The sequence below is a fragment of the Halichoerus grypus genome, chromosome 5, assembly GCF_964656455.1.
Source record: "Halichoerus grypus chromosome 5, mHalGry1.hap1.1, whole genome shotgun sequence".
In the NCBI taxonomy this organism is placed as follows: domain Eukaryota; kingdom Metazoa; phylum Chordata; class Mammalia; order Carnivora; family Phocidae; genus Halichoerus; species Halichoerus grypus.
The window spans coordinates 42,079,730-42,100,066 of NC_135716.1; the positions used below are offsets into that span (position 1 = coordinate 42,079,730).

The 20,337-nt window shown below is 41.1% G+C and overlaps 1 protein-coding gene across 1 annotated transcript in view; it reads left to right on the forward strand.

The window, feature by feature from the left end:
- The window catches only part of LOC118518598 (uncharacterized), a 284,505-nt gene extending 266,922 nt beyond the window's left edge, over positions 1–17,583 (forward strand). Inside the window, exons 13-17 of the mRNA XM_078072234.1 lie at positions 8,622–8,798; positions 11,062–11,198; positions 14,362–14,502; positions 16,627–16,759; positions 17,292–17,583. The gene's annotated coding sequence lies outside the window, so the exon portion shown is untranslated. The remainder of the gene's footprint in view (positions 1–8,621; positions 8,799–11,061; positions 11,199–14,361; positions 14,503–16,626; positions 16,760–17,291) is intronic.
- The last annotated feature ends 2,754 nt before the right edge of the window (positions 17,584–20,337 follow it).

Genomic DNA, 20,337 nt, shown 5'->3' on the forward strand with positions numbered 1-20,337 from the left:
AAGTTCAAAGGCACTGAATCAATTGTGCATCATTAAAAGAATACAATACATAAAACTTGGGAGCTGGAGGAGTGTTATATATTTTCCTGTTTCAGAGACTGCAGAGACTGAGGAGGTAGAAGGCTGGGAGACCGTTGAAGTAATGCTTTTGTTTGCTGGAAGCATAGGGTAAATGCATATTTCCTTATGTGTTCGTGGCTGGGTTCCAAATGGGCCCGGGTAAGACGAGTGAATTCAGGCATGTTTGGGAATCACGGAACCTATCAATCTATTGGTTTTTTTTTTCCAGATGTCTTTCATTCAACAAAATGCCAAACTCTTCAGCTGAACACTACTTCATAATTAATTTTTAAATTGATTCATATATATGACAGGATGGAATTTACATATTTCCAAAGATTTTTACGTTTTTTACAATAAGGGTGGTTGGATAACTTTGGAACTGTGTCTCTTGTAACAGATTACTTATTTTGTGATAACAAGAATGACAAATGTGTAATATTGGAACATAAATATTGTCACCATGCAGATGGACACCCCTCAGTTCAGAAGGTCAATTTCTTAATATAAGAACACAAGCCATTAATTTGATGAATTGCATTTTCCTTTCTCTCAGAGTAGGCTTTTTAATATGAATCCATTATTGAATAGGGGAGAGAATTCTAGTGCCAGCAACCTCCTGCCAGCTATTTTTAGATTTATATTTATGCTTTCCTCTAGTACCCACGGAAGGCAGCTGAGTATCTACAGAGTGGGAGAAACATGGCCATTGGCTTCAGACAGCACTGAGTTTGATCTTGGCCTTGCCGCTGATTGGTTGAGTGGCCCTGAGCAAATCACTTCACTTCTTTAAGACTTACCTTTCCTCCCTTGTGGAAAGAGCACAGTAGGGTTCCTGGCTGTGCTTCTGTGAGAATTAAATGTACGTGCAAAATGTTGAACATAAGGCCTTCTGGAAATTATAGCAAGGGGCTCAGAGATGCTGCCCTCATTACTCTCCTCAGTTGACAGTGCTGAGATGGATGTGGAGGTGGGCTGCTTTCCTCACCTTGGCCACTGTTTGCTCCCTGACTTGCCACCGTTGACTTGTTTTCTAGCCCAGCCCTATTGCAGTTGTGCCCTTTAGATGTCAGCCAGGCCTAAAGCCTATTCAGAGTCCACTGTGTCGCCCTTGATGGCCACACAGCAAAGCTGTCTTCTCTGGAGATCCTAGAGTTTTCCAACTCTACTTTCTTTGCCTTGCTTTGTTCTCCTCACCGTGCGTCTCCCGTGCATGCTGTGGACAATAGTCTTTCCCTTCCTGTGCTGAAGGACGTGGTAGTCTGAGAGGGAATGAAGTCCTTGTGTAAAATACATTCTTGTCTCTCTTTTTACATTGGTTCTGTGCCCACAAGTATTATATGGGTAATGAAAGCATGGAAGTCGGAATTCAACTATGTCTGCCTGACAGACAGACTGGAGACTGAATGCAGAAGCAGAGATTGGTGGAAGTCTCTCTTGCCTACCAGTGGGTCAACCTTTTCTCACAAAGCTGGTCTTTTTTTCTTTTGTCAAGAGATGAGGGATGCCTGGGTGGGTCAGTTGGTTAAGCGACTGTCTTCGGATCAGGTCATGATCCCAGGGTCCTAGGATTGAGTCCCGCATTTGGCTCCCTGCTCAGCGGGAAGCCTGCTTCTCCCTCTCCCTCTGCCACTCCCCCTGCTTGTGTGCGCACTCTCTCTCTCTCCCTCTCTCTGTGTTAAATAAATAAATAAAATCTTTTAAAAAAAAAGAGAGATCACACCTAAGAGCAAGGTCATTCTTATGATATGATATGATATGATTAGGTGATTCTCATCATTCACAGATTCCATCTTTGTGAATTTGCCTACTTACTAACATTTATTTAACTCCAAATCAATATTCTTGTGCCTTCCCCATCATTCACAGACATAGGCAGACTGAGAAAGATGTGAGACCCCACTGAGGTCCAACAAGGCATCCCTCTGTTTTTGTCTCTGTCTCATACAGAAGGGAGCAGAGAATGGAGACAGGAGGGGACTGTGCAGTGTAGTATGAGAAGCCCTGGCTCTGGGGCCCTTGGACCGAGTTTGAATCCCAGCTCTGGCATCTGTTAGCGGAGTGCCTGTAGGGAATTCACTCAACACTTCTGGACTTCATTTTCTCTTTTGTAAAATAAAGAAAATAGAATCCACTGATCAGAGTCGTTTTTAGGATTTAAGATTATGATCTATGTGATATAGCTGTATATGCACATATATACCTCCAAGGAGCAATGGTTCAGTATTCATGGATTCAGTGTTTGTGGAGACTTTGTAAAATATAACTACCACAAATAATGAGAATCAACTGTTATATGTATATTGTGTGTGTGTGTGTGTGTGTGTGTGTATGTGCGTAAATATTTGTCAGTGGAAGAGTAGATGGGCAATAACAACTAGACCTTGGATTCAGTTCCATTTCTATCAATAGACTCTACTGATGTGTGGACTGAGACAAGTCACTTTACCTCTGTGCCCTATAGATTCCTGATATGTAAAGTTAGGGTCAATGTGTCCGCCGGCCCCATAACAAGAAATAAAATGAATTTAATGGTCATGAATTTCCTTAGTAACTTTTAAAGCACCCTAAAAATGGAAGGTAGTGTTTTTATCTGGCTCCTGTCCTGGAAGCAGGCGCCATCAGGAGGCTGGAATGGTGATTCTGCAGGGTCTCTAGTCTACAGCAGACTATTCTAATCTAGAGTTCATTTATCCCTTGATTTGTTTATTCAATCTTTCAATGAACTTGTATTGAAAATTGACCATGTGCCCAGGCCTATGCAAGATGTGAGGGATACAAATGAATAAGCAAGACCCATTTCTCGAGATGCTTACTGCAGGAGACAAACATGCTATCTGGATTCTAGGATAGGGGTATACCAGGCTCCCATTCTTATACCAGGCCCAAATTCTTCACATGGCCCTGGGTCTTCATCTGACCATGCCAGTTGCATATGTGTGTGTACTTGTGAGTGTGTGAGACTGGGTATGAGTGTGTCCAGGGACAGAAATGGTGATGTAAAAATCCCCTGACATTTTCCCTAGGTGCAGTCTCTTCCATGTTCTTCTTTCATTCACACTCATCCCCTTGGAGTCCCATGGAATGAGTGGTGGTTTCTCTGGGATCTTAGTCATAATCCCTCACGCTACAGCTACCAGCATAGAACTTCACAGATGTCCAGATGACAGTTCCTGAGAGTTAAATGCATCAGCTGAACAAACTGCATGCACTTCAGATGTGCTCTGTGGGAAGCATGTTGGGTCCTTTTTGTGTTCAAAACCCAGAGACCCCAGGATAAATAAACCCACTAACATGATTCCCTATGAGGAATCATTATTTGTCTCACAACTTCAATTCTCTGATACTGTATGAAAGTAATTCTTAGATAACATGCGTGTATAGGAACCCCCCTCAAGTTGTTTTAAGGGTCTATAATTTTGCAACTGCCCTTTCAAATTGTCTTGATGATGGATGTAAAATAGGGAGAAAAATTACAGACTTCCTTGGAAATTGCTTTGACACAAGATTTCAGTGGACATAAAACCGATCTTAAAAGGGCTACCAGAAAACGCAGTGATCATATGAGCCAAATCCTTTCAGAGAGAAGGTCTGGAGTGATGAAATGGATATCCTAATTTTTGGATTGTTAGTGTGAAAATGTAATGCAATTTAGTTACAATACAATATACTTTACATCTCTTCCTCTAGCCTTCTTCTCTTTGGTTTCTCCCTTATCAATTTGACTGGTGATTCTAATCAAACTAATCAGCACGAATCATTCATTCATTCTTTCATGCATTCATTTATTACTAAGAGTGAATTAGAAGCCTGTGATGTTCCAGGCACTATCAGGACTAAAATTCCTTTCCTGGTACCTGTCCTGTGGGGATAAATGAAATAGATATCCTGATGTGTAGCATTTTTCTGGATAGTTTTTCAATATTACATGTTTATTAAATTCTAGTAGACTCATTCACTTCTATTAAAGGTTTCAAAGATTTTTCTCTCAGTCTGTAAAAGGTAAAATCATCTCAGCCAAAGTATAGTGGGGGTTTCTGTCCTAATAGCTTTTAAGTTCAAGCTGTCCAGCTTCCAGCAAGATAGTGAGGAGGTTAAGAACGTGGGCTTTGAAGTCAGACTGCCTGGATCCAGACTCTGGCTTTGATGTTTTTCTACCTGTATAAATTTAGGCAAGTTACCTAACTCTTTTACACCTCAATCTTATTATCTGTAAAGTGGGAATGATGATATCTACTTCATAGGGCTCGTCTGGGTATTAAGTGGGAGGTCCTATAAAGCACATAGTAGAGCAGCTGACCCGTATTAATCACAGTAAGTACTTGTTAGATGTCAGTTGTTATTGTTGGTATTATATGATGGAAGCCATTTGTTTGATTCCTGGATTGATTTGCTAGCACATTGGATGTTCTCTGCCAGAAATTTTCCATTTCCACTAACATGACATATGATGTTTGTTTGGATAAACTAGAGCCCACAAGTTAATTATTGCTAACGTCATAAATGCAAGGGTGCAGCTATGGGATTGATGGGCCTTACGTCCCTGAATGAGGTTGGGAAAGATACATCATGTATCCATATCTCTAGGAACAAATGTACTAAACTACCAAGACTGTGACTAGGGAAATGGAAACCTAAGGAATGAATCTGGTGGAAATTTCACTTGAATTCTTAAATTAAGGAATAAACTGGTGGTTTTTACAAACTTAGACTTGATCAGAATCACATGGGAGATTTTTAATAATATAGATTTCTGAGCTCCAATTAGGACCTAATGAATTAGAATTTCCTGGAATTTCTATTTAACAAAGAAGTTCCCACCAGTAATTTGTATGCAGCTAGCCTGACACCAGCATGTGAGAAGCATTGGCTTATGTTGTAGTGAGTGGTTGATATCTAAATGCCATTATTAGGCAGACATTCTAGACCAGGTAGAAGAAATTAATTTCAACCTTAATTTGGTTTACCTTGAGGGAATCCTAGGGCCCCTGTGCTCTCACTTCTGGACTGGTGACGTCAGGGGACGGAGGAGGAAAGAGGCACATTGAAGGGCTCTGTAATTTGAGTGGCTATCCTTTGCTCTCTGTGAATCCCTTGGAGCTCCCTCCTAGAGCTTAGAAGAAGGGGCCTCGCATCTCACCCTTTGGCAACACTTCTTGGGTTTATGTGGAAAACCTCCAGCAAACATGCAGCTCATGGTTATAATACCTGGTTTTTCAAAAACAAAAACAACACAAAACAAACCCCCAAAAAACAAACCTCCAAAACACAAAACACTGGAAAGCTGAAAAACAGACATAAAAATTTAAAACACCAGCACAGAGCAAACCACCATTGCCTCAAGAAAGCAGTTGGAGGCTTAAACATTTTAGACCCTACATTTTGTAAGTGAGATTGTGGCCCTTTTTGTTTCGATGCTAGAAAGCGCAGAGCCAAGTTTACGGCTCACGTCGCACAAATACAGTTTGGGATGTTTTGCCAGGAGTCTCCCTCTTGGACTCTTCATATGATTTTTCCCACCCTTATTTATAAAACTTTATCATTATTTCCTCAGTGAGGTTTTTTTTTTTTTTAAAAGATTTTATTTATTTATTTGACGGAGAGAGACATAGCGAGAGAGGGAACACAAGCAGGGGGAGTGGGAGAGGGAGAAGCAGGCTTCCCACGGAGCAGGGAGCCCGATGCGGGGCTCGATGCGGGGCTCGATCCCAGGACCCTGATGCGGGGCTGGATCCCAGGACCCTGGGACCATGACCTGAGCCGAAGGCAGACACTTAACGACTGAGCTACTCATGCGCTCCCCCGAGTGAGGTATTTTTAATCCTCTTCTACTACATATGGTACAATGCATATAAAATCATTTTTGGAACGAGTTGGGGATTTGAACGTAGAGACATATATATAGTAGGCAATTGACACCTGAGATATCATTTCTGTCCTAATTTACGCAACTTAGCAGTCAGAGAGTCATAGAAACATAAAACAAACTGCAGCGTGGTTTTCTAGGTGCTCTGAAGGTGCTATGGACGCATGCTGGTGGTTGTCCACAGTGGAGGAAGCATCCCCCATTTGCCCAGGAACAATTATTCTGTGCCTGTTGTATGCCAACAATTCTTTTAGGCCCCGAAGATTAAAAACTCCCTGAGCCCCAAGGAGTTCAAGTCGATGGGGAAGACAAATATGGAGGCAAATAACTATCCTATAACGTGATTCATTCTAAAACTGAGTATGTATAAAATGCTGTGAAAACACAGAGGAGGGGCAATTAATTATATCTGGGAAAGGAAGTCTCAAGGAGAGAGCGCTACGGAGAGGTGATGACATTTCAGCTTGATCTTGTGCATAACAAATGACTTCCTATAAGGTATTTTCCACCTGTTTTGAATTAACTAAAATGATTAGGTCTTAGAATTTATAAAGGTCATCTCTACTAGAATGGGAAAAGTGGATCACTCTTGTAAAATAACCATTTAAAAGGCACCAGCCTGATTCTGGATGGCTACCAGAACTAATTAATGCTAAAATGCAGAAGAAAGAAGGTTTTTGAAACTGAGATGGGGATTTATTTGATAAAAAATAGTGCTAATAAATAATTGTATGTAATTAACTATAAGCAATATAATATCAAATAATTATATCTTCCTGCTCTACCACATTGCCTTTTAGTTTGCGTTTGAACGATTGAGGCAAAACTACAGGGAAAAGCCAGTGACCAAGGAGATAAATAGAAACGTTGCCAACCCTCATGACAGAAGTAATGCTATGTGTGCTCCAAATCCACTTCGTTTTCTTCCTGGGTCCATTATGAAACTCTGTTTTCTCATCACCCTTGCTGATATCTGTCACGTCCAGAACTGGCCTATAAAAATCTTCCACGCTTGATCTTTGACTCTCTCACTTTCCCTTCCGTGGAGACCACAAGTGAAAGACAGTGGCGTCAGGAGATGGAAGGAGCTTGGGTCCCTTGGGCACGCTTAGAGGAGGAGGGCTTGCTCGGAAAGCGAACCAGGAACGTCCACACTGGCTTTTGCCTGAGCGAGGGAGTATCGTACATCGTGCAAGACCGCCGAGATTTGCGATTCTTTGTTATATAGTTGTTTGTCTGTCCTCGCACACCCTTCATGAGATGATGTCAGCACTTTTCCTTTAAAGTTACCTTCTTTCACCCCCCTCCATCCATCCTCAGAATCACATAACACATGGTGGTTAATTCAATACATGTTTACAGAATCTATGAATTAAGGTTTTCAGGCATTGAATAAGGTTGGTACTGTAACTCCAAACTATCAAGTATGCATAAAATAGGCCCTGAAAATAAGCAGATCTCACTTCTCAGAGGAGCTACGTTACGTTCGCTGTGATTCATGTAGCACACGTGTGGGACTTCTCGAAGTCTGAGCCCCTGTGTCAGGCCCAGGGCACACACGGAACGTAAGGGGAGCATGTTCCGCTGTCATGGCTGTGAACATACTTGGAAGAGGGCCACCCAGCATGTAAAGAATGAGTCGGGTCACTTGTCCTTAGTCCTCAGAGGCTTAGATTTGTTTGGCAAAGCAGTAAGGTTTTTAAATAGCTGTTTCCATGTGTGAGTTCTGAAGTTATTTCTGTGACATTCTAATGTACCTGAATGAAAATTTATTCAATCAAGAATATATTGTAAGCATCTCCTGCCTTTCAACTAGGCATTGCTCTAGTTATTGGGACGAACACAGTGAACAGACTGGCCCCTGCCTTCAAGAATCGTATAATCTAGGAAGGAGAAAGAGACATTTAAAATATAGCGATGAGTGTTTTTGCAGAGGCAAGACAGAGTGTGTTGCATTTATTTTCCACATTTTCTCTTCTTTCTGGACAAAAAGATATGTTAATACTTCTGTTTTTTAAAACCAAAGCAACACCAAGAAGAATTTTTCTATGTGCAAAATTTAATTTAATTATTAAGGTCTGTAAATATGTTTTTTCTCCTTGGTCATCATGGGTGTGGTATGGGTAGAGAGTTGGAGTTAGTGGAAGGGGTATTTTTCTATTAAACATGCTGATTGATTTTGAGACTCTGATGAACCATGTATATGCATTTATCTGTGAATAGGTGGCCATTCATAGGTCTCTATGTAGGAGCCACAGATATACGAGAATTTCCTTTTTTATCCCTATCACTAGGTTGCTCAGTGGCAAAGGCCTAATTAATTCCTGGAATTAGTTAACTCCTTAATACAATGTCAAAAATAGTGAATTATTGAACCTGCAAGTATGTCTGGTTTTCTTGCATTCAAATTCCCATGTCTCCAGTGTATCCCTAGCATTGCTCTGAGATTCATTTACCCAAGCTCATCTCATTGTACCTATTTACCTGTTGAAAACACCCTCAGGGGCTCCCACTGCTTATTGAATTACCCCCAACTGCATAGTAGCATTTCATGCCCTCCCAGTCTGCCTCATGTAGATTGCTAATCCCATTCTTAGAGCACTCTTCTTGTCCCTCACTGCAGGTGCAAAGTCCTGAATGTTCTTTCAGTTCCACATACCCCTTAATGCTCTTCCTTATTCCTACTTCTTTACAGTATCCCAAGGCTGTCCCTGGACTCCTCACCCAATGTGTTCCTTGAGCGCCAGTTTCCTGCAGAAATGCCTGTTTTCAGGGACTGGAGCTGGAGTAGGGTGGCTGAGCTCAGCAGCCACAGACTGGTCACCAGAGGAGACCACTCCTGTGCTGTCAGAGGGCATCTGTGGATCTTCAGGTAATGACAGACAGGGGGACCTTCTTAATTCCACCCTGTCTGACCTCTCCCTAGAGGGTCTCTGACAGTTCCTTAAGGTCAGCATCTTCCGATCTGCAGTCTTCCAAAGAATGGGTGTGGGGGGATAGAGGTTGAGCCAGTGATGCCTAAGGAATCAGAATCCGGAAGTCTAGCCTCTTCCTTATGGCTGCCATCCATCACCTGCCTCGGCATCATCTGAAAACTTTAAAATGCAGAATCCAGGCCCACAACAGACCAACCAAAGGACATGAGTGGTATAGCTCAGACAGCCACAGTTTATTTATTTATTTTTTTTTTAAAAAAGATTTTATTTATTCATTTGAGACACAGAGATACAAAGAAAGAGAGAGCATGAGCAGGGGGAGAGGCAGAGGCAGAGGGAGAAGCAGGCTCCCCGCTGAGCCAGGAGCCCGATGTGGGGCTCGATCCCAGGACTCTGGGATCATGACCTGAGCTGAAGGCGGACGCTTAACCATCTGAGCCACCCAGGCGCCCCAAGACAGCCACAGTTTAAATAATTATTCTGTGTAGGTGACTTAAGTCTGACAGCCAGCCTCCACAGATGGGCACAGCCTGTGAGAAAATCCTGGTATTCGTCCCATTACTGCCACTCTCAAAGTAAGGGTTAATTGGCTTTCATTTCTTTGTTTGTTCACATTAGTGTCTGGCCTCCTGGCTGTCTTGTGGATAGCAGGAAAGTGGAGTCCAAGGAGTGGGGGAGTGAGGGCAAATCAGGACCATACCTCCTTGTGGGGATTGTCCTTGACAATCACAAGGAAAGGAGTACAGTATTATTTTGGAGGGGTGGGAATTACACGAATAATCCTCAATGTCCACTCATGATTTTCCTGAGCATTAGGTACTGGGCAGGCAAACGTGAAGGGTCTGCAGACCCTGATGCCTCCTACTTCATGTCCCCACCCCTATCTTGTCCTATTTCCAGAACCTTCACCCTCATCTCTCAAGCTTGGCGACGTTGCTATAACCAGTGCTGACATATTGGAAGAATAAAAAAGAACACAGATTGTATTTATTTATTGTTCCTTTCTAAGTTTTTCCTTTTGCATGGGTTTTATAATGTATATGATACATAGTGGAACATATATATTCATAAATGAAAATACATATGTTCGCATGATACATATAGTCACTTTCTTTAACTGATCCTGTATACCTTTAAAAAAAAAACCTCACTATCAGCTATCCTGACAATGCAGCAACCTGATCCTCTAAGTTATAACCAACCACTGGCTCTTCTTTCCCAATGACTCTCTAAGGTCTGGGAATTTTGTATTTTGGACTCTCCCAGGGCTTTAATGAATTTCCTTTTGATGCTTGTCCAATGGAACCAGCATTGCTATTTGACATTTTGAATTTTTCATTTCAGTATGTGACCTTGTAGGGTGTTGTTTTGAAGTAACCAAATCCTGATCTTAATCTTGTGAGTTTAACCCTTGCCTGTTTCTCTGCCAACGTCATGGCCAATTAAATGCTTTGGTAGTCACATAACGCACCAGAAAATTAAAGCTGGTCCTCAATTAAAAGTCCATCCTCTTCCACCTGTGACCTGACTCAAATTATTTTGTGTGACCTTACAAATTTGAGATACACAAGGTTTATATTCTTAGCTTCTTGAACCTCCACCAGTTAAATATATAGCAAATACCTGTCTCTGTCTATAAAGTGCAGCGTGAGTGTGTATAATCCAGAGTCATTTAATTTCTTTTTAAGTTGGGCTCTTTTCGGTTCAAGGATCATTTTTTTCATAATAGATCTAAATTTATACCAGTTGGTACTATTTCCAGGACAGCCTTGTCACTGACATAAATCATCTCATTTCAGCAGCTACAGTAAATAATTGGGCCCCTGAGACATTGTTTTCCATCTTCTCTGCAGAGAGCTCCCTACGACCTCTGGGTTCTCCCCTGGGTGTGCAGGGTGAGGGTGCCGTTGCTTCTGGCCTTCTCATTTATTATTTATTTCATTTATGGCAGGACTCAGAACAAATTGGAATTGGCAAAAAAATGGAGAGAGAGTCTGTGGAATGACAATGTCCAAGGTTCTCATGATTACCAGAAACTGTGGGCAGAGCAGACAGGGAGTAGAGAACAAGAGAAACACAAAATGCAATATCATTTCAAATCAGAACACCTAAGAAAAAATACTTGCAACTGTGTGAATTGTCACGTCTTAATAACAAAAGGCTGGTCTAATAAAGTTTTTTGTGTTGTTTTGTTTTTAGAAGTCAAATGTAGCTTTCATGGCTAGAAGGCCAGGCGAGTGCTGGGTCCAGGCCAGGAGCTCCAGCAAGAAGTTGACAGACTTGCAGTATTGCCTCCCTGGGGCTAAGCTTCTCCCCTGTAAGCCTCAGTATTTCAGGTAGTAAACACCCAATGGACTGATTACTTTTCCCGGTCCCTGGAGTATAAAAGGGTCAGCTCACCACTAGGTTGTAATAAAGCTTCCTCCTTGGTTTCTGGTTGATGAAATACTTTCCAGCTTTTGCACAAAGATTAATTTGCTGCAATAGAACTTGATTACATTTCAGTAGCTTTTTATCATACAGCTTTCATCTTGGACCAGTTCTTAAAACAGGGAGCCTTTAAATGATATGATCCTGATTGATACCAAGTAGGATTTTACTCAAAGGCAGCCCAAAATGTGTAAAGTATCTATCTGGCCTAATAGCCAAACAGAGTAAATGCTTAATAAAGGAGATCTCTCCTGTCTTTTGTTATGTGTGTGTGTGGTGTTTGTGTGTGTGTGTGTGTGTGTGTGTGTGTATCCGTTCTTCCAGAATTTCAGAGTTTGAATAGATCCTAGAGGTCATGTAGTCCAATGATGTATAACCTCAGACACAATAATAGGTAGGTATTGTTTTTACTTTTTTTTATTAAGTTTCTAATTTTAATTCCAGCATAGTTAACATACAGTGTTATATTAGTTTCAGGTGTACAATACAGTGATTCAACAATTCTATACATTGCTTAGTGCTTATCAAGATAAGTGTACTCTTAATCCCATCATGTTTCATCCATTCCCCCCAACCCACCTACCTCCCCCCTGGTAACCATTAGTTTGTTCTCTATAGGTAGGAGTCTGTTTCTTGGTTTCTCTCTCTCTCTTTCCTTTGCTGGTTTGTTTTCTTAAATTCCACGCATGTGTGAAATTATATGGTATTTGTCTTTGACTAACTTATTTCACTTAGCATACTACTCTATAGCTCCATCCATGTCATTGCAAATGGCAAGATTTCATTCTTTTTTATGGCTGGATAATATTCCATTGTATATATAAACCACTTCTTTATCCATTCGTCTATTGATGGACATTTGAGCTGCTTCCACAATTTGGCTATTGTAAATAATGCTGCAGTAAACAGCTTTGAATTAGTGTTCTTGTAGTTTGAGGGTAAATACCCAGTCATGTGATTACTGGTTTATAGGGTACTTCCATTTTTAATTTTTTGAGGAACCTCCATACTGTTTTCCAGAGTGGCTGAACCAGTTTGCATTCCCACCAATAGTGCTCATCCTCACCAACACTTGTTGTTTCTTGTGTTTTTTATTTTAGCCTTTCTGACAGGCCTGAGGTGATACCTCATTGTGGTTTTGATTTGCATTTTCCTGATGATGAGTGATATTGAGCATCTTTTCATGTGTCTGTTGGCCATCTGGATGTCTTCTTTGGAGAAGTGTCTGTTCATGTCTTCTGCCCATTTTTTAATTGCATTATTTGGTTTTTGGTTGTTGAGTTGTATAAGTTCTTTATATACTTTGGATACTAGCCCTTTATCTGATATGTCATTTGCAAATATCTTCTCCCACTCCATAAGTTGCCTTTTAGTTTTGTTGGTTGTTCCCTTCACTATGCAGAGGTAGGTATTATTACTATCCTTATTCTTCAGATGAGGAAACTGAAACCTAGAAAGATGAAATGATTTACAGAATCATCTAGCTAGGATTCAAACTCAGACCTAACTCTAATAACTCTGTTCCTCACCACTATCTTAGATGCCTTTTAGGTCATATTTAAACTCATGCTATCAAGTTAAAAGTATTAGTTGTCTGTTGCTATTTTACAAACCCACCCCAAAACTTAGACATATAATGGCTTATTTTCTTGCATGGTTTCTGTGGGTCAAGAATTCAGGAGGCTCTTGATGAGGCAGTTCTCACTCAAGGTCTCTTAGGAAGTTGCGGTCAGATGTTGGCTGAGGCTGTAGTTGCCTGAAGTCTGGACTGGGGTTAGAAAATTCACCTCTAAGGTGGCTCATTCACATGTCTGACAGATTGGTGCTGGCCGCTAGCAGGTGTCTTCCATTGCTCTGCATGTGGATTTCTTCACAGGGCTATTGAGTGTCCTTACAGCATGGTGGCTAGCTTCCCCTATAATGTGTGATGCAAAAGATCAAGGCTGAAGCAATAATGCCTTTCCTGATGTAGCCTCGGAAATAACATACTGTTATTCCCATCACATTCTGTTGGTCACACAGGAAACTCTAATTCAGTGTGTGAAGGACTATATATGGGCGTGAATACCAGGAGGCATGAGTCATTAGGGGTCATCTTGAAGGCTGGCTTCGATCGCAGACCACTACTTACTCTCTTCTTTCATAAGCCCTTTCCAAACCTGACTCTAGTCTAACATTCTTAGCCTTTATCAATCCGTTATAGACATTCAATTAATATTAGCATATCCAATGAACTCAATAAATATTTTGGACCTAGGAAAGTGAAGAAACCCAATTTTTTGAGCTGTTGCTAGAGGAATTACATAACTTGGGCCTTCACCAATGACTCAGTTTTTTCCATCTGCCTTATCCTTTTCAGAAACTGCCAGCTTACCTTCTCTATAAGCTTATAATCTAGTGATTGTGTAGGGAACCTCATAACTGAGGCCGTTCCATCTGATCCACTGAGAGACAGAAGAATAGGTTTGGCCAATTGGTGCTTCTCAACTAATCAGTCTTCTCCGGGATAATGTCCCTGAGAGAGCTTCTATAATAGCTTCTAGTCCTAGAGAAAGCCATGAAGCAGGTCTCTTAGATACTCCATTTCAGAGCCAACCATGAGTCAATTCTGTAATGTATAAAGAGCTATAAATATCCTCATGCGTTAATAATGCTGGGTGTTGGTATATAGAAATACAGTATAGTGAAAAATGTTTCTTTGGGAAGAAGGCCATTTTATTTGTCATCTCTAATTTACTAACATTTTTCATCCTATACATTACTTAATGAGGGTAAGCCACTGAAACACTAGTTAGGACAGGAACTGTGTTTTTCCAGAAGCAGTGCCTGGTGTGATGTTTAAAAATACAATGCTCTTCCAGTCCCTGCTTCTTTCTTGTTCCAAGGATGTCATTATCAATACTAATATAAATTTTTCATTGCTTGAGCCATTACCATATACTGGGAATAGATTTTTCAATTTTTCAAGTTCCATTGAGTATATTAGCAAAATTATCTGTCTGTCAGTGGGAGTGTGGTGACGCCAGTAGCATCTCTGATTTTGATTGTTCTAAATCTTTATTTTTACAGGTCTCCAGTAGAGAAAAGGCCAAGGATTTATTTGCAAACCCTCCTCCCCACACTTTCCTTCTGATCGCTTTCTCTCATACCTTTTATTCTCTTGTCTGAGTCTTTGAGAAGATGAATACTAAAAGCAATCTAAGAGAAAGGGTATGTATATTTCATTGGTAAGATTGTGAGCTTTTGAAAACCATGCTTCAAAGTGCTTTACTTTATTATTTTTAATATCCCAAAAGTTAGAGCAGAGAATTTGTTAAAGAGGAGGTTCTTGACCCATGCAGAATCTTACTATGCTTTAGGTACAGACTCCGAATGGAGCCATATTTTAACACTCAGTGTAGGGACTATTCTGGACTCCTACACAAATGACCTATGGCAGCTTGAACTCTGTTCTTTTGTAATCATCATGAGCTACAAGTGGTATGCATGCCTTTAGAATGAATTTTAGACTTCAGTGTGGGGTGTTATGCAAGAAGAACCTAAGACAGGGCCATGGTGGGAGGGACAAATTAGAATTTATAAGCATTCTTAATTGAAAAGGTGAAGTCATTCGGGTTAAGAAATAGAATGATGGGGTCATAGAATGGTAGATTTGGGAGGTAGCTCCAGGATCTGCTTCTCAGTTCCTCTTATATTAGAATGGGGAAAGAGAGGGCAAGTACATGGCCTAATGTCACATGGCTGAAAAGTGGCAAATGGCTCTCAGATCAACATCCTTGACTTTCGGTCATGAACTTTCCCCAATATGTCATATTATTTCAAACCAAAAAGAAGATGAGATTAATTTTCCATGGAATTTGCTTTCTTTAAATTTAGATTGTTCAGAGGTAAAGACTAAAAAAATAGATTTTTTTTTGTTTGAAATACCTGATTTGAGTAACTGCACAGATCAGGTTCAACAAACGGTCTTTTATTATTGTGTGTTGTTTATATCTATCCATTGAGCTTGATCTCGCGGTGTAATGTCAGTGGTACTCCATGGTTACATCATCGTGCAGACAACCTGATCAATGGACCTGAGTTCATTAACATCTGTATTCGTTTCCTATTGCTGCTATGAGCAAATTACTGGCCCCAAACGATTCAACATAAATTTATTATCATAAAGTTCTGGGAGTCAGAAGTCTGAAAATAGGTCTTAGGTGGCTAAAAGAAAGGAAGGTGTTGGCAGGGCTAGTTCCTTCTGGAGACTCTGGGGAGAATCCATCCATTTCCTTTCCTGTCTTCTTCCTCTCTTTTTTTTTTTTTTTTTAAGAGAGAGAGAGAGCAGTTGGGGAGGGGCAGAGGGAGAGGGAGAGAATCCCAAGCAGACTCCATGCCTGAGCGACCCAGGCACCCCTGCTTTCCTGTCTTCTGGAGGCTGGCTGCATTCCTTGGCATATGGCCTTGTTCCAGCAATGGCATCATTCTGACCCCTGCTTCTGTCATCAGACCCCCTTCTCTGACTCTCATACTCCTGCCTCCCTCTTACAAGACTCCTTGTGGTTACTTTACATTGCTCCTCTCTAGATACTCCAGGATAATCTTCCCATCTCAGGATTGTTACTCACATCTACAAAGTCTGTTTTGCCACAGAAGGTAAAAACTCACGGGTTCTGCAGATTACAACAGGGACATCTTTGGGGGGGCCATTATTCTATCACATCTAAATTTAATATTCAGTTTAAAAAATTGAGTGTGATGGTGAGATCCTTGCAAGGAGTCTGAAGACTTTAGTTTGAGTCTGATTTAGAACACATCACCTGCATGACCTTGGGTAGCTTACAGAACTTGACCAAGCCTTAGTTTCTTTTTTTTAAATTTTATTTTATTATGTTATGTTAGTCACCATTCATTACATCATTAGTTTTTGATGTAGTGTTCCATGATTCATTGTTTGTGTATAATACCCAGTGCTCCATGCAGTACGTGCCCTCTTTAATACCCATCACCAGCCTAACCCATCCCCACCCCCCTCCCCTCTAGAACCCTCAGTTTGTTTCTGAGTCCATAGTCTCTCATGGTTCGTCTCCCCCTCCGACTCCGCCGCTTCATTCTTCCCTTCCTACTATCTTCTTCTTCTTTTTTTTTTTTTTTTAACATAGAATGTATTATTTGTTTCAGTGGTACAGGTCTGTGATTCCTCAGTCTTACACAATTCACAGCCCAAGCCTTAGTTTCTTGATCTGCACACCAATGGATAGAAATAAGACCCAAATTGTATTACACACTTGGTGTATTCACTCATTCACAATTTTTTTTTTTTTTAATTCTTGCATATCTCCCTCATGCCAGGGAAAGTGCTAGGTGCGGAGGACACAAGGATGAGCAAACACTGACACAGGGCCTGTCTCAGGAACCTACGGTCTCATGGAGAAGGCAGTTCTTCATCACATTTGCAGTCATACAATGTATTCTAAAACTTCAGGTAGGACAGCATTCTACTGTAGAGGGGCTTGTGCCAGGGGGGCTGATCATGAAAGATTTGGTCTACGAAGGAGCACGGGGGAGACTCTCCTGAGGCGGTGTTTCCTGAGGTGAGATGTGGAGAATCTGTAGAGGTGAGGGAGGCAGAGAGGGAAGGGAAGGACATTGCAGGCAGAGGGACCGGCAGGTGCACAGGGAGAAGGGAGCAGAGTGTGTGCAGAGGATCTGAAGAAAGGTGTAGTGATGGACCCAGGAGAGTACATATATCCCAGGTACTGGGCCAACAGCTTAAAGGGCATGTTCCAAACACTGGCTTACTTTCAGAGGTGACCTCAGGCAAGTCATTAAACTCCGCTAAGCCTCAGTTCCCACTCTGGTAAAATACAAAGAACAGTTGTAGCTCTTAGGGAGTTGCAGATTAGATAAGAAAATACCCATAATTGCAAAGCACTGGAATTTTAGCAATTTCCCTAATCATTAACTCCTTTATTCTTGCATCAACCTGATGATGTATTATTAACCCTATTTTATAGATGAAGAAACTGAGGCATAGAACATTAAGTAACCTGTCCAGGGCATACAGCAACTTAGTAGCAGAGTGGGGATTTCAGCCAAGATCCATCTACCTGCAAGGAGCTGGTGCTTCCCACCACAGTGTCACTTGCCCCAGGGGGTGGCTTCAGGGATAAATGGGATAACATGGGCATTTTGTAAAGTAAATGTAAATCCATAAATAAAAGGCTTATGATTATTCATATTACCCTCCCGACCATTATGTTTCCTTCCATTATTACTCACATTACAATAAAGGGAATGTAAGCTGCCTGAGCTGATTCATTTTATTTCTTCCCCAATTCATTTTCTCTCTAAATAAATTCCAATAAAAGCTACAGAGAACAAGAATTAAGTGAGAGATGCAAAGTGCATTTGTGTCCTCATTGATTCTGTGGCCTTGTTCCTTCTGGCCCGGGTGCCAGAGCTTATTTCCGAAGGAACAGGGAGACAAGAACAGCTTACTGTCTGTTATGCTCTTAGATTCAGTAATCAAGTGTTTGGGGCAATTAAATATTCTGGTAAGTTGAGATAACCAAATTAACCATATGAGGTTTACCTAATTTCAAAGATTTAGAGTACAAAGATATATTTAACACTAAAATGTATATTTAATCTTCCTTTAATAATTTCCGAACCATGCTGGTTTTCTGGATTCCCATCAGTATGTCAGTTATCTTTGCCTTGATGAAGCGCAGGAGTGACTGGCTTAATAGTCATTTGTAGTCCGTAGGACGCCAGAGAACCGTCCCTTACTAGAAATTGTCATAGATTGAAATTTGAATTCAATTTCTTCATTAATTCTGTAAATTTAGAACAATGCAGGGAGGGTTTTGCAATAGTATCCTTTTAATTTCAGCATTAATGCGAAACAATAAAAAGGTTTATATCTTCAGTGGAAAATCCATAACCCTCAACTGCTTCCCCAAGCCAGCCAAACAGATGCAAAATGTAGAGAGAAGGTTACGGATTGTGTTTAGCATTCATCCAGATGTCTGACGATGTCAGAACACAAGTCTTTAGCAATTCTGATGCCAGAAAGGTATTCAAGGGCAGATCTATTTTCATAGACACCCACAAAAAGCGTATTTGCTTTTTTTTGCTGTTGGTCTAAGATCGTCTGGTATTTACGAGGAGTCCAACATGATTCGACACCTCTTAATTTCTATGATCCTAGGTTTCTCATCGCTCCTACAAATTCAAGGCAAGAATGCAACTAACAAAGAGTATGGCAGGAGTCATTATGATAAGATATATCTGACTGTGAATTTACGGATTCAGAATCTCCGGTCATGGAATAGCTGGGTTTTGGTCTAAAGAAGTCACTGACAGCTTGGAGCGAGGCTCTCAGATTTGGAGCCTGCAGCGTGTCTTCTGCATTGACGGAAACAACTCAGCGAAATTTCTTTCTCTCTTAACAAGCTTCCTCCCGTCACGAAATTCCCTTTGCTATGCTGCAACCTCAATGTAAAAAGGAGAACATGTTCAGATATTGAAAAACTGTAGGCCATTACCTACTTTATCACTCATATCAAAGACACTGAAAAGATAGCACATGTACAATTGATGGATTATTCTCATCATGAAAGTCTGATGACCCCACTTGGGTTTTCAAACAAGGCATTTAATAACCACTGCCTTGTTAAAAGGTAGAAAATGATCTGGCTGGTGGCCTGATAGGACGAGGTTTTATTGATTTTACTGAGGCCCTTGACTTGGGAGATCACAGGCTTCTTAAGGGCAAACTTAAAAGGAAGCATTAAGATGGATGAGTAATTACCTGTGTGATGGATGTCATTCTGTAAAAACATCAGGATTGGGTAGCTTCTCCTTTGGGTATCACTTGATGGGGGAGGGCAAAACCATCGACAGAAGTCTCATTTCAACCACTTTTAGTCCTTTGCATGTATATGAATTAGCTTTGTTCTGTTACAAGTATTGGGTATAGATGATTTTAAAGACATAGGCTTTGTTTTATTCATTGAATGTTAGTGTACAAGGAAGAATGGATAGTAACAGGTGCTAGAACAGCTAAATGATGTTTCAAATGTTACTGAAAAAAAAGAAAGAGTTTTAGTGCTCATGGTTCCGAATCTACCCTGGAATAAGGATCTCTGAAGCTTGGGACTCCCAGGGGGCCCAGTTGGGCTTGAGACAAAGTCAGAAAAGAGAGCACCGCTGGCTGACTGGGGAAGGAGGTACTGAGTTAGACTCAGTGCTAAGTGAATGCGGAGGCTCCATAGGGTGCTGGAGAATGGAGCTGATGATCAGCACTCTGAGCAGTAGGACAGGCATTCGGGACCCCAGGGAACAGAGCTCCGAGTGCACGATGTCCTGTGGACTGGAAGGAAGATGGCTATCTGAGAGATTGTGCAGTGGAGTTCTCAGGCCCCCTCTCCTTTGTCCCTTGCCCTCTTTGAATTGGTGTCCCTCACTGAGTTGCCAAGACTATCCTCAGGGTGGAGAGGGAGTGGAGGAAGAGGATATGTTTACTGGAAACCACTGGGCTACTGAACCTGGGTGAGGCATGACTTTCCTTCAATGTTAAAATAATCATTTATCTATCATTCACTAATTCATTTATTTATCAAACATCTATTGGGCAAATATCATATACCAAGTGCCAGAATCACTATATTGTGTAATAGAGATCGACAATGATTTGAACATGATTATTGTTCTCAAAGAGATTCTAGTTTAATAGAGACAGTCACATATGTAAATAATTGCAATATTATTATAGGTGCTGTCATAGAGAATATACTGGACAGAGCGAAGACATAAGGAAATGGAGTGATTGAATTTTCTGACCAGGGAATGGAGCTGGGATGACTCAGAAAGGACGTAATGCATAACCAAGTCCTGAAAGATGATTAGCCAGGAATGTGGTTTGCAGAGGTGGGCAGATGCTGAGTCATGAGGAATCTTTTCATCAGGGGGTGTCTTTGTGTGGGGGATAAGAGGGTCTTTATAAAAGGTCTGGGGTCAGGGAGAGGGCAGGTATCTGGAAAACAAAGTTTCCTTGGG